Raw genomic sequence first — 13,240 nt, 5'->3', positions numbered from 1 at the left:
TGTGCCACCAGAGGTCAGGTGGTTTTCTAAAATTTGAGGAGACCCTGAAGGATCCTTCAATGGAATGTAATTTGGAAACTAAATCTTGATGGTTATTCCCTTATGGCAGATTGTCCAAATGATGGTGGAGTTGAATCTCTTTGACCCCTTGTTTGCTGCCGTCCCAGAGCTAGGGTGAGAAGAAGGTGGAGATGATAGGTAATGGGAAGGCAACTGTAAAACCTGGTTCAGTCTGTGATCTAGGGTTTTTCCTAGAACTGTCACCGTTTCTTGGGAGCAGTTAGCAAACTTGATATAGCTGCTCCTTAGTGAAAAGTAAAGATTTCTTTTTTCTCTCTTCTATTTAGGGTTTTATTCAGTTATTTTAATCTTTGAATTCTAGGATAGAACCATCATGATCACTGAAACCACAAATTATGAAACCTCTATTGCTCACAGAGGATACTAGTTTTTTTTTATGAGTGTCCTTCAAGAAATTCTATGGGTAAACCTTGCCTTATGTCTGATTCTGTTTTTATCCATCTGTATGCGGTCTGTAGGGGACCTCAGCCCAGGTGGTGAGATGCATTTGTGTGATTCCATTACCTTTCTATAGTCAATACACTCAAAAGGGGACTGGACATTTATTAGCTTCAATAAGAATAAAGGGAGTGCTCACTTTGGCAACATATATACTACTAAAATTGGAACAATGTAGAGAAGAAGAATAAAGGGAAAATATTAATCATTCTAAAGTCATGTTTGACCAAACAAAACAAATATAGAGGCAAATCCAAAAAGAAAATGCTTCTAAACAGCTTTGAGAATATGGCTGACATTGCAGTTATGGTAACAGAAGAACTCCTTCCCCACTCTGAATGAAGTTAGATCTTAAATCTGATAATGGCTCTCTTACCCACTTTCATTTAAAGTCAGTACAGCATAAGAAAAAGTATTTAAAAGCCTGAACAAAACTAAGAGAACTAGCCTGTCTTTCTTGCTGCTCTTGGTCCATCATAAGAAAGTAAGGAGCTTCAAATAGTAAATTATAAAATCATTTTTGATAGTCTCCTAATGAAGTTTGATAGTCTCCTAATGAAGTGACCTTTGTTGCTCTATAATGTTCTTTTATTTAACTCAGTATCATTATTTTAAAATATCATTTTAAAAAGAGCTCCTGACATAATATTTGAACAGTGAAATAATTTTCATTGCTTTCTAGTTCCTTAACAGGTTGATAAATGCCAGAGAATGTAGAAAATCATCAAATACTGGCATATTGGGTTAGTCTATTTTTTTTAAGACCAATTGAGAATCCCTGAAATGTGGCAGTGTCCGCTCATTGTGGTTCATTAAAAAAGAATGGTGTTTTTTGATGGTTTGTTTTTGTTTTTTGTATTTTTCCAAAGTTAGAAGTGGGGAGGCAGTCAGACCCTGCATGTGCCCAATCAGGATCCACTTGGCATGCCCACCAGGGGGCAATGTTCTCTGCCCATCTGGGGCATTGCTCCGTTGTGGCCGGAGCCACTCTAGTGCCTGAAGCGGAGGCCATGGAGCCATCCTCAACGCCTGGGCCAGCTTTGCTCCAATGGAGCCTTGACTGTGGGAGGGGAAGAGAGAGACAGAGAAGAAAGAGAGAGAGAAGTGTGGAGAAGCAGATGAGCGTTTCTCCTGTGTGCCCTGACTGGGAATCAAACCCGAGACTTCCACACGCTGAACCAATGCTCTATGGCTGAGCCAACCGGCCAGGGCCAAGAATGGAGTTTTTATAATCTGAGGATCTCCATCTTCTTTATAGACAGAAAGTTTCATTATCTTTCTTTCATTTGATGGAGGCACTGAGAGGTTGGAGAACATTCCTGATTGGCTCAAGAGTGACCCAAGTACTCCTGCTCCATCTGTTAAAAATGTCCTTCCTTTTTAATTAATTATTATTATTATTTTTTATTTTGAGAGTAAGCTTATTAAACCTTAGGACAGTAAAATAAGGAGGGCTTAAAAGAGAAGAAGCAACAGGACACCCTAGTTGAGGCTGCTTTGGCTAACTGGGAAGTCAGAGAAAAGGGTGCCTTGAAGACAGGTTCAGAGAATTTAGCCCAGGATGAGCTACTGCTACTCATTGCTCACCTGGTTACAAGTCTCATGGGGACCCTTAGAGTTTAGGAGATGCATGAATGTGGGAGGAAAGAGGGAAAAGAGAAAGGAACAGGCATGCTCCCCAGGAGGGAGAAAGCACACCAAGAATATTCTTTATCAAGGATTAATGCCAGTGGGTTCAGAGCAGAGCTACAGTGTTGTACTGTTACTTGGCTTTGAGATATGAGCTCTTTATTACAGCAGAATTGAAAAGAGAAAATAAAATTTATATTATTCAGAAGCTTTAATATTATGTCAATCATGAAGCCTCATCATGTTGAAATCTTTGGAGTTGGAGCTCTTCTGGGTTAACAAACAGAGAACTAAGAAAGTACTAAGTTTTTCTTATCTTTCTCTCATTCAAAGTCTTTTTCTCCATTTTCTCCCGTCAGAACCCAGAAAAAGTAAACAATATATTTGACATTATGTGGTATTCACCAGGACCAAATCTTATTTTGGCCTTATTGTGAAAATTTAGATAAAGCAAAGAAGGTACTAGTGTCATTCTCAGCCTAATGGGCTTTTCCAGAACCCACTCTAAGCCATGGGATGGGTGACTTTATTTTTATTTTTTATTTTTTGATGAAAGAGAGAGGAGAGATGAGAAACATTAACTTGTAGTTGCATCATTGCATCATTTTAGTTGTTCATTAATTGCTTCTCATATGTGCATTAACCGGGTTTTTAAACCTGGGACCTACGTGTCCTGTTGACGCTCTATCCACTGTGCCACAGATGGTTAGGCCCAAGTAAGGTGACTTTAACGTGGCTTTTAAAAAAGTAAAATTCTTTGGTAAGCCCTCTAAACAAAACCAATGAAAATGTTTTCTTTAAAATTATGTGTTAAAAAAAATTATATGTTAAACCTTTCAAGTTTTTCTATTGTTTCTTCTTATACATTGACCCATGTGCTAGGACACCACCTCTTCTAGTCCAAACCCCAATATATTTTCTCTGAGGCCCTGCACAAATTCCATCTCCTTCCAGAACCTTCCTTGACCTCTAAGTATAACAATCTTCCAATTAAAAAAATTTCTTTCCACAGCATGCATAGTCAGCATGACATAACCTAGTACTAGGTAATGTGTAATTTTCATATTTTCCTTTAATTTAATAGATACTTGTTTTGTCTTCCTGATTAAGTTTTAAGTTCCTTGAGGCAATGCTATATCTTTTATTCCTATCAGGTATTTAGTAAAATCCTTGCTGATATGATGTAATTTTATTGCACTGCAGCAGTTTAAATGGCCAAGTCTGGATGAGCTGAGTTGCTTGATCTGAGATGGCGTTCCATGGGTTTGGGTGATGGCCTGGGAATAAGGGCCATCATGGGAGTTATCCCTTCTCGAGCTTCTTTCTAGTTTTGTTACTTACAGGACAGATGACAGAGGAAGATTACTCCACCCCTTTGTCTCCCCCATGCCCATCACTTCATCCCTTTGTTGAGTGAGGAGCTGTAAGATATGAATCCCTTCCTCAGAGGGAACTGTGATAATTATAGCTTGTAAAGCATTTTGTGACTCTTATATATAAAAGGGCTAATTATAATGATCATTAATAATTCTTAATTTTTATCTTCTTCAAGGTAAATTATCCTTACTTTAATTACACCCCCACCCTGGTGATAATTATAGCTCTGAGAGTCAGCAGATGCTTTTTCATCTTACATCATGTCATACAGGGTGACTGGGCACAAGTGAGCACAGGAGAGCACTTCCACTTCTGCCCACCCCAGCTGTCACCGAGACTAGCAGAGAACTCCTGGCTTTCTATGCCATTAAAGCGGTTGTTGATTTCAAGTGAGTTGTTTTCTCTGTTCTGTAACTGTATTTTTACCACAACCAGCAGCTCCTCAGTTTCACAGAGCTTTGGTTTTCATTTGTCAAGACACACTGAATAGGAAAAATGAATTTAATTTTTTTTTATTTTGGTGAATACTCTGAATAAAGAAAGTAGACATTTTTGATTGGGCTGTGGAGATTTTGTGCTATCTTTGATAAAAAGGTTCACAGCTGTTATATGGAAGAAGGACCATAGCTCCCCAAGGGGTGCTGTGTGACATTTTCTATTCTTCAAGGATTTAGATTTGTTTCTAGTAGAATGGTAAGTCACTCTTTGGGATAAGATATGAGGATTTGTATCTAAAGAACCCGCCCCCCTCCTCACTTTTTTGAGAGAGAGGTTTTGCTTCTGGTAATAAGGAATAACATAAAGGAGGTTGGAAGCTGAGACTTCACACTCAATAGATGCTTTAGGTTGTACAAGTAAAGGTCATGGCCACCCACATATGGAAGGAACATGTTAGGCACAAGCAGACATGTACCAGTCTGGCTTGGAATGTTTTCTTTAGGCCTAGATGTTCAATAGTCATGTGTTATGGTATAGTTATTGAGTACTAATCTTGAGTATTTCAGCACCTTGCATCCCACCCTGTGCCTGAAGTAAGTATGGAAGTGGAACAAGGGTGTGTGTGTAAATGTCCAGAATTTTCAGTGGTTTTCATTCTGAGCCTTCCTTTTTAGACAGGCAAATGTTTCTCTGGGGTCCTCGCCCCTTCCTCTGCACAGCATCTTTCTTTCAGTTGCCTCCTGTCTTCGTTTCCTCTTCTCTTCTACTTAAAAAAATTCCTTTTTCCAACCCATTCTCAAAACCACTTGAGATAGGATAGGATTAAATGGACGTTGAAGGGCAAGTTAAGGTCTTTGTCTTTTTGCTTAAAGGAGAATCTGACCAAGTTCACAGTATTAGCGACCAAGCAGAAGACAGGCTGTGCATTTCTCCATTTCCCCACAGTGGTCCCTTTTGGTTCACAAGCATTTACTGAGTCCCTCATTCTACAACAGGCATGGTGCAAAGCACTGGACCCTTATCAGAAGGCACTCCTGCCTACCCCTGATGATTTGGAGTGAGAGGTATTGGGATAAGAGAGATTTAATTCCAAAAATAAGGCTATAAATTATTAGTATCTGCTTGCATATGCCATGACATTTTACTAATGACTCAAAAACCAAACAATGGTTACCTGTTGGGAGAGGGATGGGAAAGTGCCTTTTAACCATATACAGTATATTTTTTGTATGTGTGGTATCAACTTTAATGGGGGCTGAGGGGGTCTGGGAAGGTCTCCTTTTTGTTCCTGTTGGGAATGAAACCCTAGTGAGACTGTCTGATTCCAGAATGAACTGTGAATCAGGGAAGCGACTTCTACCTCCACAGCCTGTGCTTGGCAGTTGACAGCTGGTTGCTGGCAGGTCTGCCTGTGTGGGGGCTGTGTATCTGCAGGTTCTCCAGCCCCAGTCACAGGGACAGACAGGTCCGGCCAGCACCTTCAGGAACCCCGCAGGACCGGCTGGCTGTTCTGTGTTTTCCTTTCTCAGCAGGACCCACAAGTGATGAGGGGTGATCAGGCTCCTAGAGTCATCAGTCCATCTGGGACGTGCCCCTCCTGGCCCCTACTCCCAAATGCAGACACGGAAACATGGAGAGACTTCTGCCCCAAATCCACCTGGGAACTGGGCGTGTGGGGAAGCCTGGCCAAGAAAGGTGCCTCTTTGCTGAAGCCCCTGCCGACAAATGGGAGTGGCAGGAAGTGAAAGGGAAGGGCAGGGTTAGGTTTGATGCCCCTTCTGATGGAAGAAAGGGGCCTGAGGAGACTCATGGGGCCAGGGAATGTGATCAGCACCAGGCATGTGGGCTGGCCACGGCCCTGGGGGAACCACATCCTCAGAAGTTGTGTTTGGTTGGAGGTTTTGAGTGTTGCTATTTAATCCAGAAATGAGAGCAAGGCAGCAGCCCCTGACCTGGGGAAAGGCTCCATGGAGTCACCCTGACAGCAAGCCCTGTGTGTGTTGCACCATCTGCACTGGCCTCCTGAGAGCCCCGGCAGGGCTGACGATGCACCTCAGCTCTCTGTGGGCCCCAGGCCCTGGGGAGTCCCTGCCAGTTCCACGCGAGGAGGCCGAGTTAGGCAGCTGCCACCAGAACTGCCTGTCTGGGCCTGGCCTTAATGAGGACTTTCTCCGGTTTGTTTTTGGGAAAGAGCTCTGAAGGAGCTTCTGGGAGCTCGATTTGTTCCTGAGTGGTTGTGTTTAACTCCTTCAAGATGGCAACTTCATCCTCTTAAATGAAGCTTCCTGCCAACAATTTACCTATTGCCCGCTGGTATTCCATGGTCTTCCGGGTCTCATCCAGTATCTGCTCCACTTCTTCTATATAAGATGCATCACCTGGTGCATCTTATTCAGACACTCATTTCCAAACTGCAGCCCATCCATCACCTACATTTCAATCTGGGTGAACTCAGTGCTCTCTGGACCATGGGCTCCAGGCTGGTGGTCTGGTTTTCTGTCTTGTCCAGCAGCTACTCCCAGTATCACTTCTTCTCGAGCAGCAGCTTGGCCTGCTCCTTCCTCCCAGCCTGCAGGAGCTGCCAGGTGACCTTCACTCACCCTCCAGTTGCTGTGTGACCTCTTCTGGTACTGCTTCATCTTGTTTCACTGCTGCTTCAGTTACAGGATGACCTTGTCCTGCTCGGTGGCACTGTTAATGTAGGGAGGTGGCTAGATATTGATGGAGAAAGCGAGCACAGGGAGTTGGACATTATGTTTTATAAAAATTGGAAAGCCTGATTCAGTAAAAAACTTCAGTATTTTGTTTAGTTTAATTTACTAAAGGGCTATATAGCATTCAAAGGCTAATTGGTTCATTGTGCCATCAGCCCTCTGGACTAAATTTCTAGCGTTTGGAAAGAATCTCCCAAAGCACTGATGGTGCTGCGGAAAGGTCCTTCTGTGTTTCCACTTTAAGGCAGGTGCAGTGAAAGCCAGAATGGTGACCACAGAGGTTTGTCAGTCTAGCCTGGCAGAAGAATCTAACTGGTTAGTGGGAAGAACCAACACAAGCCTGTGAAATTTTAAAGGAACTGATTGCTTGGTTTAAGGAAAGTTAGTCCTTATGAGCCCCAAAATATAAACATGGACTTAAGAGAAATTGGGCCGCTTTGGCCCTTTTTGCCCTTCTCTCTCTGTCTTCCTGCTTGGGGATGTGCTTGCCTCATTTGTGTCCGTGCTGCAGGGGTTGGCAGCCCTACAGTCTCTCAAGTACAGGCTTTGAGCAATGCCTGGACTGGACTAAGCTTGCTGCAGAATATCTGGATTTTGGTTTTTATACTGAGTTTAATGAAGATAAGACTAGACTTTTTCTTCGGGAGGATAGACTGAGATGAGACTCTGAAAACCTGTAAGCAACCTTCTATTTGAACTCCAAATAAATCTTACTATAACAGCCTAAGTTTCTACAAATGTGGGTCATATAAAATGCCTTTTATGTGACACCATACTTTTTTTTTTTTTTTTTTTTTACAGAGACAGAGAGAGGGATAGATAGGGACAGACAGACAGGAATGGAGAAAAATGAGAAGCATCAATCATCAGTTTTTCTTTGCGACACCTTAGTTGTTCATTGATTGCTTTCTCATAGGTGCCTTGACCATGGGGCTACAGCAGACCGAGTAACCCCTTGCTCAAGCCAGTGACCTTGGGACCAAGCTGGTGAGCTTTGCTCAAACCAGATGAGCCTCGGGGTCTTGAACCTGGGTCCTCCGCATCCCAGTCCGACGCAATATCCACTGCGCCATCGCCTGGCATGACACCTTACTAAACCACATTTCTACCAGCATCAGAACTGGCATCAACACCGCTCTCTTTCTTGTGGCCAAAAAGGTTGCCTATGGTGCCCAACCCATATCTCTGCCCATGACAAACCCCTTCACTATTCTACTTTCTAATAGGTTTTGATATTTGAACCATGTGAATGTGTTACCTATTCAAATATTAAATACATTAAATTCTTAAAATAAAAGTTTAATTCCAAGAGAAATGATATGAAACAAGTAGAAGATAATAATCAGACTATCATCAGGAATTGAAAATTTCATTTTAAGATATAAAAGAGCGGAAACAGAAGCATTTATAGGGATCAATGCTTCTAGAAGACAAGAATGCATTTTACTTTCCTTATGTTGCACCTGGCAGGGTGCTTTATAAGTGTGATAAAGTTAAATAGCCCTTAAAACTTTAAACCTTAAAATTCACTAAAGAGGTTACACAATAAACATTTATTTTAGCTTTTTAGCTATTCTGTCAGACGTGTAATTGGAGCTTTTCAGATATACATTTTTGATGCTTTTCCTTATCTGCAGATGAAGAGTGCTGTGAATGCAGCTTCTCTGGGTGTCTGACCTAGCTCTGGGCTCTGAGCTGGCTTGCTGTCATCTAGAACCACTTGAAAGCATTTCCCAAATTACATGAGCAAGTGCTGTCAGCAGCACAAATTGGGTCTTTGAAGTGAACCAATCTTCTATAGGTGTTACAAATGGGGAATGATTACAACTTCTTACAGGGCAAAAAAGTCATATTTTCTGACAATGTGATCCCTTCTTTTAGTGCCAATATTCAAGATGGGGCAAAAGTAGGTCTTTACTCTTTGACAAAAGGTTGTATCTCCTTCTTCCTTTCAAAGGTTGACTGTATGAAGAGACATTGGTTTCAACCATCCATCTATTCATTTAGAAAGGAAATGTGTACAATAAGAGGTAGGTTCCATGAAAGGAGGCAACGTATTTGTTTTGTTTGCTACAGTGTTCCCACTGTTTGTCATGAAGCAGGCACTCAGCAGAACTTGTTGGTTCAAAGAGGGAATGAATTGTGTCATATATGTGAATATATGTGTGTCATATATACAAGACACTGTGTAAGTGCCATGATCTGAAAGTAGCCTTATACGAGTTCAGACAGTTTCTGATGGGGAAATTAGGATGAAGAGAAGGGGTAGAAAAGGAACATGTGAGAGAAGTCACAATGAATCATAAGATAGGAGAGAGGGCACAATTTAATTTTTAAAAATCTTACTTGGAGTATGAAATGGATGGTAGAATTTGTGGCTGGAATGGTGGTCAGGATGCAAGGGAGGGGAAGGGCAAGAGTAATGATATTAAAACTAATATCTTAGTTCTCTCTACACTGGCTTGGTGGTTGCTTTCTTTTGGAGTTTAAAAATGAAGGTTGGGGAAAAGAAATTATTTTCACGAAAGGACTAGTTACGTATTTGTATCTTAAAAGCAATTCCAAGAGTGTCACCTGAACCAGCCTGACCTTCTGTTATTATTATTCAAATGAGGCCTTGAATAAGCAGAATTTGTGTCACTGAGAAAAACTGCTTGGGCACCAGCTTAAGTGAGTCTAAGTGGACTGGTTTTGCCCATATTTAAACAATGGCTCATGAAAGAGACCTCACCTTTCTAATTCAAGCATCTGCCATATCTCAGCCTAATCCTCTGCACTCAGCATCATATAATAAAGTTAGTCTAATCAAACTTACTGAGCACTGGCCCAGGTAATGAAAATACACAGATGGACAAGAGATATCTCTGTCCAGTTTAGTGGTGAGAGTTTTGGCCTATATGACATGGTGGTGGGGAGTTTATTTTTTATTTTTGTGATCATCATTATCATCACCATCATCTCCATCATTACCATCATCATCATCACTATCACTCTAAGCCAGAAATGATAGTAACTGTCATCTCATTTAATTCTTAACCAATTTTGTATAGTATGCATGTTCATTCTCATTTTGTAGATGGAGGTATTAAATGACTTACTTAAGGTCAAAGATGTTGGCAAATGGCAGAGCTGGTAGCTGAATCCAGACCTGACTTTAAAACCCAAATTCCTGTCATTCAATACACTTCTTAAGTTTGTTGCCTGTGTGGACATGACAATACTTTGATATGAAAAGTCTCAGTTAAAAGACCTTATCCCTCTCCTCCATCATAGTTCAGGAAATGCTTTTGCCCCCTCTGATGTGTTTAGAACAAACACATGCTTTGTCATGGGTGGCCCTCTGAAGCAGGTGTCAGTTTTATGAAGGTGGTCCCCTTAACCAGCCACAAGTATATAGAAGTTCATGATTTTTGTTAGGAGGCTAGGAGGATCTTGTCTCCCATGAGACATGGTGATAATTAGATTAAGATGACTTGACTTCAGTGATGTTTTCCCCTAACAACTTTGTGTGAAGAAACCAGACGTGACCAAGACCAGTTTGTGCAGCTCCTGGAAACACTGGGGCTGAGAACCTCCTGTTATCAGATCAGTGACTGCTGAATGTCATGTGCAGACCTGGCAGACTTCTAGCCCCAGCTTGATTATAATCATTAAGGTTTTACAGGACACTAAAGGTATCGTAAAGGATTTTACAATCTTCTTCTGCCATCCTGCCTAGCCTGACGAAAGGGCTACTGCCTCTGCTTTCTAGATATGGAAACAGAGCCACTATGAGATTAAATTCTATGCCAGAGGTCACCCAGTGGCTGAGCCAGGTTTCTAACTTTCTGGATTGGTCAGATGTGGTCTTCTCTTCTGGCCAATCTGTTTATGTGGGAGCCATGGAAATTTAAAGCTAATGAAATAATATGCTGGCAGTCTGGAAGGTAGTAGAACATGTAGTTTGAAATTTGTGTTTTGTCTTCCACTGAGAATATTGTTTTTGATTCATCAGAATTTGGTAAAACAAAAATGAAAGAACTCAGTCATACCTGATCCCTTTCTGTTGTTTTCCTTTACTTTTAAATTAATATTTAAGAAAGATTACAGTTTTTTGACATACAATGTTATATGATTTCAGGTGTATAACATAGTTAATATATTTTGGATATTAATGCCTATTGGTACATAATTTGTGAGTATCTTTTCCTACTTAGTGAGTTGCCTCTTCATTTGGTTGATGGTTTTCTTTGCTGTGCAAAAGCTTTAAAAAAATTTTTTTTGTCCTGGCTGGTTGGCTCAGTGGTAGAGCGTCGGCCTGGCGTGCAGAAGTCCCGGGTTCGATTCCCGGCCAGGGCACACAGGAGAAGCGTCCATCTGCTTCTCCACCCCTCCCCCTCTCCTTCCTCTCTGTCTCTCTCTTCCCCTCCCGCAGCAGAGGCTCCATTGGAGCAAAGATGGCCTGGGCGCTGGGGATGGCTCCTTGGCCTCTGCCCCAGGCGCTAGAGTGGCTCTGGTCGCAACAGAGCGACGCCCCGGAGGGGAAGAGCATCGCCCCTTGGTGGGCGTGCTGGGTGGATCCCGGTCGGGCGCATGCGGAAGTCTGTCTGACTGTCTCTCCCTGTTTCCAGCTTCAGAAAAATACAAAAAAAAAAAAAAATTTTTTTTTATTTTTCCAAAGTGAGAAGCGGGGGGGATAGCAGACAGACAGACTCCCGCATGTGCCCAACCGGGATCCATCTGGCATGCCCACCAGGGGGCGATGCTCTGCCCATCTGAGCCATTGCTCCACTGCAACTGGAGCTATTCTAGCGCCTGAAGTGGAGGTCATGAAGCTATCCTCAGCGCCTGGGCCAGCTTTGCTCCAGTGGAGCCTTGGCTACGGGAGGGGAAGAGAGAGACAGAGAGGAAGGAGAGGGGGAGGGGTGGAGAAGCAGATGGGCGCTTCTCCTGTGTTCCCTGGCCAGGAATCGAACCCAGGACTTCCACAAGCTGGGCCGATGCTCTACCACTGAGCCAACCAGCCAGGGCCTGTGAAAAAGCTTTCTAGCTGATGTATTCACATTATTTTTGCTTTTGTTGCTCTTGCCTCAGGAGACGTAATCAAAAATATATTTCCTAGACGAATGTCACACAGTTTTCTGCCTATGTTTTTTCCTAAGAGTTTTATGGTTTCTGGTCTTACATTGAAGTCTGTAACCCATTTTGAGTTTATTTTTGCATATGGTGTAAGAAAGTGGTTCAGATCCATTTTCTTTTGCATGCAGCTACCCAGTTTCTTCAACACCATTTACTGAAGAGACTACTCTTTCCCCTATTGTATAGTCTTGCTTCCCTTGTCATAGATTAATTGATTATATAAGTGTGGTTTTATTTCTGGAATCTCTATTCTGTTCCATTGATCTTTGTGTTTGTTTTTGTGCCAGTATTTTGCTGTTTGGATTACTATAGCTCTGTAATATAGTTTGAAATCAAGACATGTGATAGCTCCAATTTTGTTTTCCTTTGATTCTCCCTTTTCTTACATGCCATCTATTCCTCAACTCTCCAGAAGAAGTTGGTCTTGAATGAATGATTCCAAGTTCCAGGCATTTAGAGAAGGACCCAGGTGGTAAGTGGTTCTCACAATGCTGATTGCAGACCACATGTGAAGCTTAAGATAGTTCTGTTTTGTTTGGAGATGGCATTATGATGAATCTCTTATTCTCCCAATAGTGTTTATAGTTAAAGTTCTAGTTTCATGGGGTTTTCCTAGGTATTCAGGTACATCATGCTTTCAATTAACTAATTTGGGAACTCAGGGTTAAGCAAATTGAAATGTTATTTATTTATTTGTTTGTTTGTTTAATTGTTCTTGTACAGCAGGACTTCTCAAAGCCTCATATGTACTGTGAGTTTCCAAAGAAGAACTCTAGCCAGAGGCAGATTAAGGTCGGTTGAGGCCCCAAGTACAGAAAAAAAATATTGGGCCCCTTAAAAAATAAGAGACAGGGAAAATAAAAATTCATATTAACCATGTTTTTAAATAAATAAAAATATTATGTACATTAATGTTAAAATTGCACATATGAAATCAAACTTGGTGTTATTAGAAAACAGTGTAAAGTTGGGGTTTGTGTGGCCCTTCAAAAGTCGGGGCCCAGGGCGCATGTCTGGTGTGCCCACAGTTAAATCTGCCTCTGACTCTAGTCTAAATTGTATCTGAAACTTATAGACCAGCAACTCTATTTTTCACCCTTGTGCTGTCTTCTGACAATCACATTCCATAGAATGCCGCTGAGAACATTCAAGCTGAGAAATTCTCAGGCAGGTCTCCTTCCAACAGGCAGCGCTCGATTTCCTTTCTTCTTTCTGTGGCTTCTTTGCCCTGTGAAGTCATATCAATAGGAGGGGAGAAATACCCCCTGAAAATCTCCATGGGGCCCTGGCCGGTTGGCTCAGTGGTAGAGTGTCGGCTTGGTGTGCAGGAGTCCCGGGTTCGATTCCCAGCCAGGGCACACAGGAGAAGCGCCCATCTGCTTCTCCACCCCTCCCCCTCTCCTTCCTCTTTGTCTCTCTCTTCCCCTCCCGCAGCCAAGGCTCCA

The 13,240-nt window shown here is 42.1% G+C and overlaps 1 pseudogene; it reads right to left on the bottom strand.

The window, feature by feature from the left end:
* Positions 1-6,078: 6,078 nt before the first annotated feature.
* LOC136392098 (charged multivesicular body protein 6 pseudogene) lies at positions 6,079-9,656 on the bottom strand (annotated as a pseudogene).
* Between the last annotated feature and the right edge of the window lie 3,584 nt (positions 9,657-13,240).

This window comes from Saccopteryx leptura, chromosome 2 (assembly GCF_036850995.1).
Source record: "Saccopteryx leptura isolate mSacLep1 chromosome 2, mSacLep1_pri_phased_curated, whole genome shotgun sequence".
NCBI lineage: Eukaryota > Metazoa > Chordata > Mammalia > Chiroptera > Emballonuridae > Saccopteryx > Saccopteryx leptura.
The sequence above is the reverse complement of the archived record's forward strand: the minus strand, read 5'-3'. Positions and strand labels throughout refer to the sequence as shown.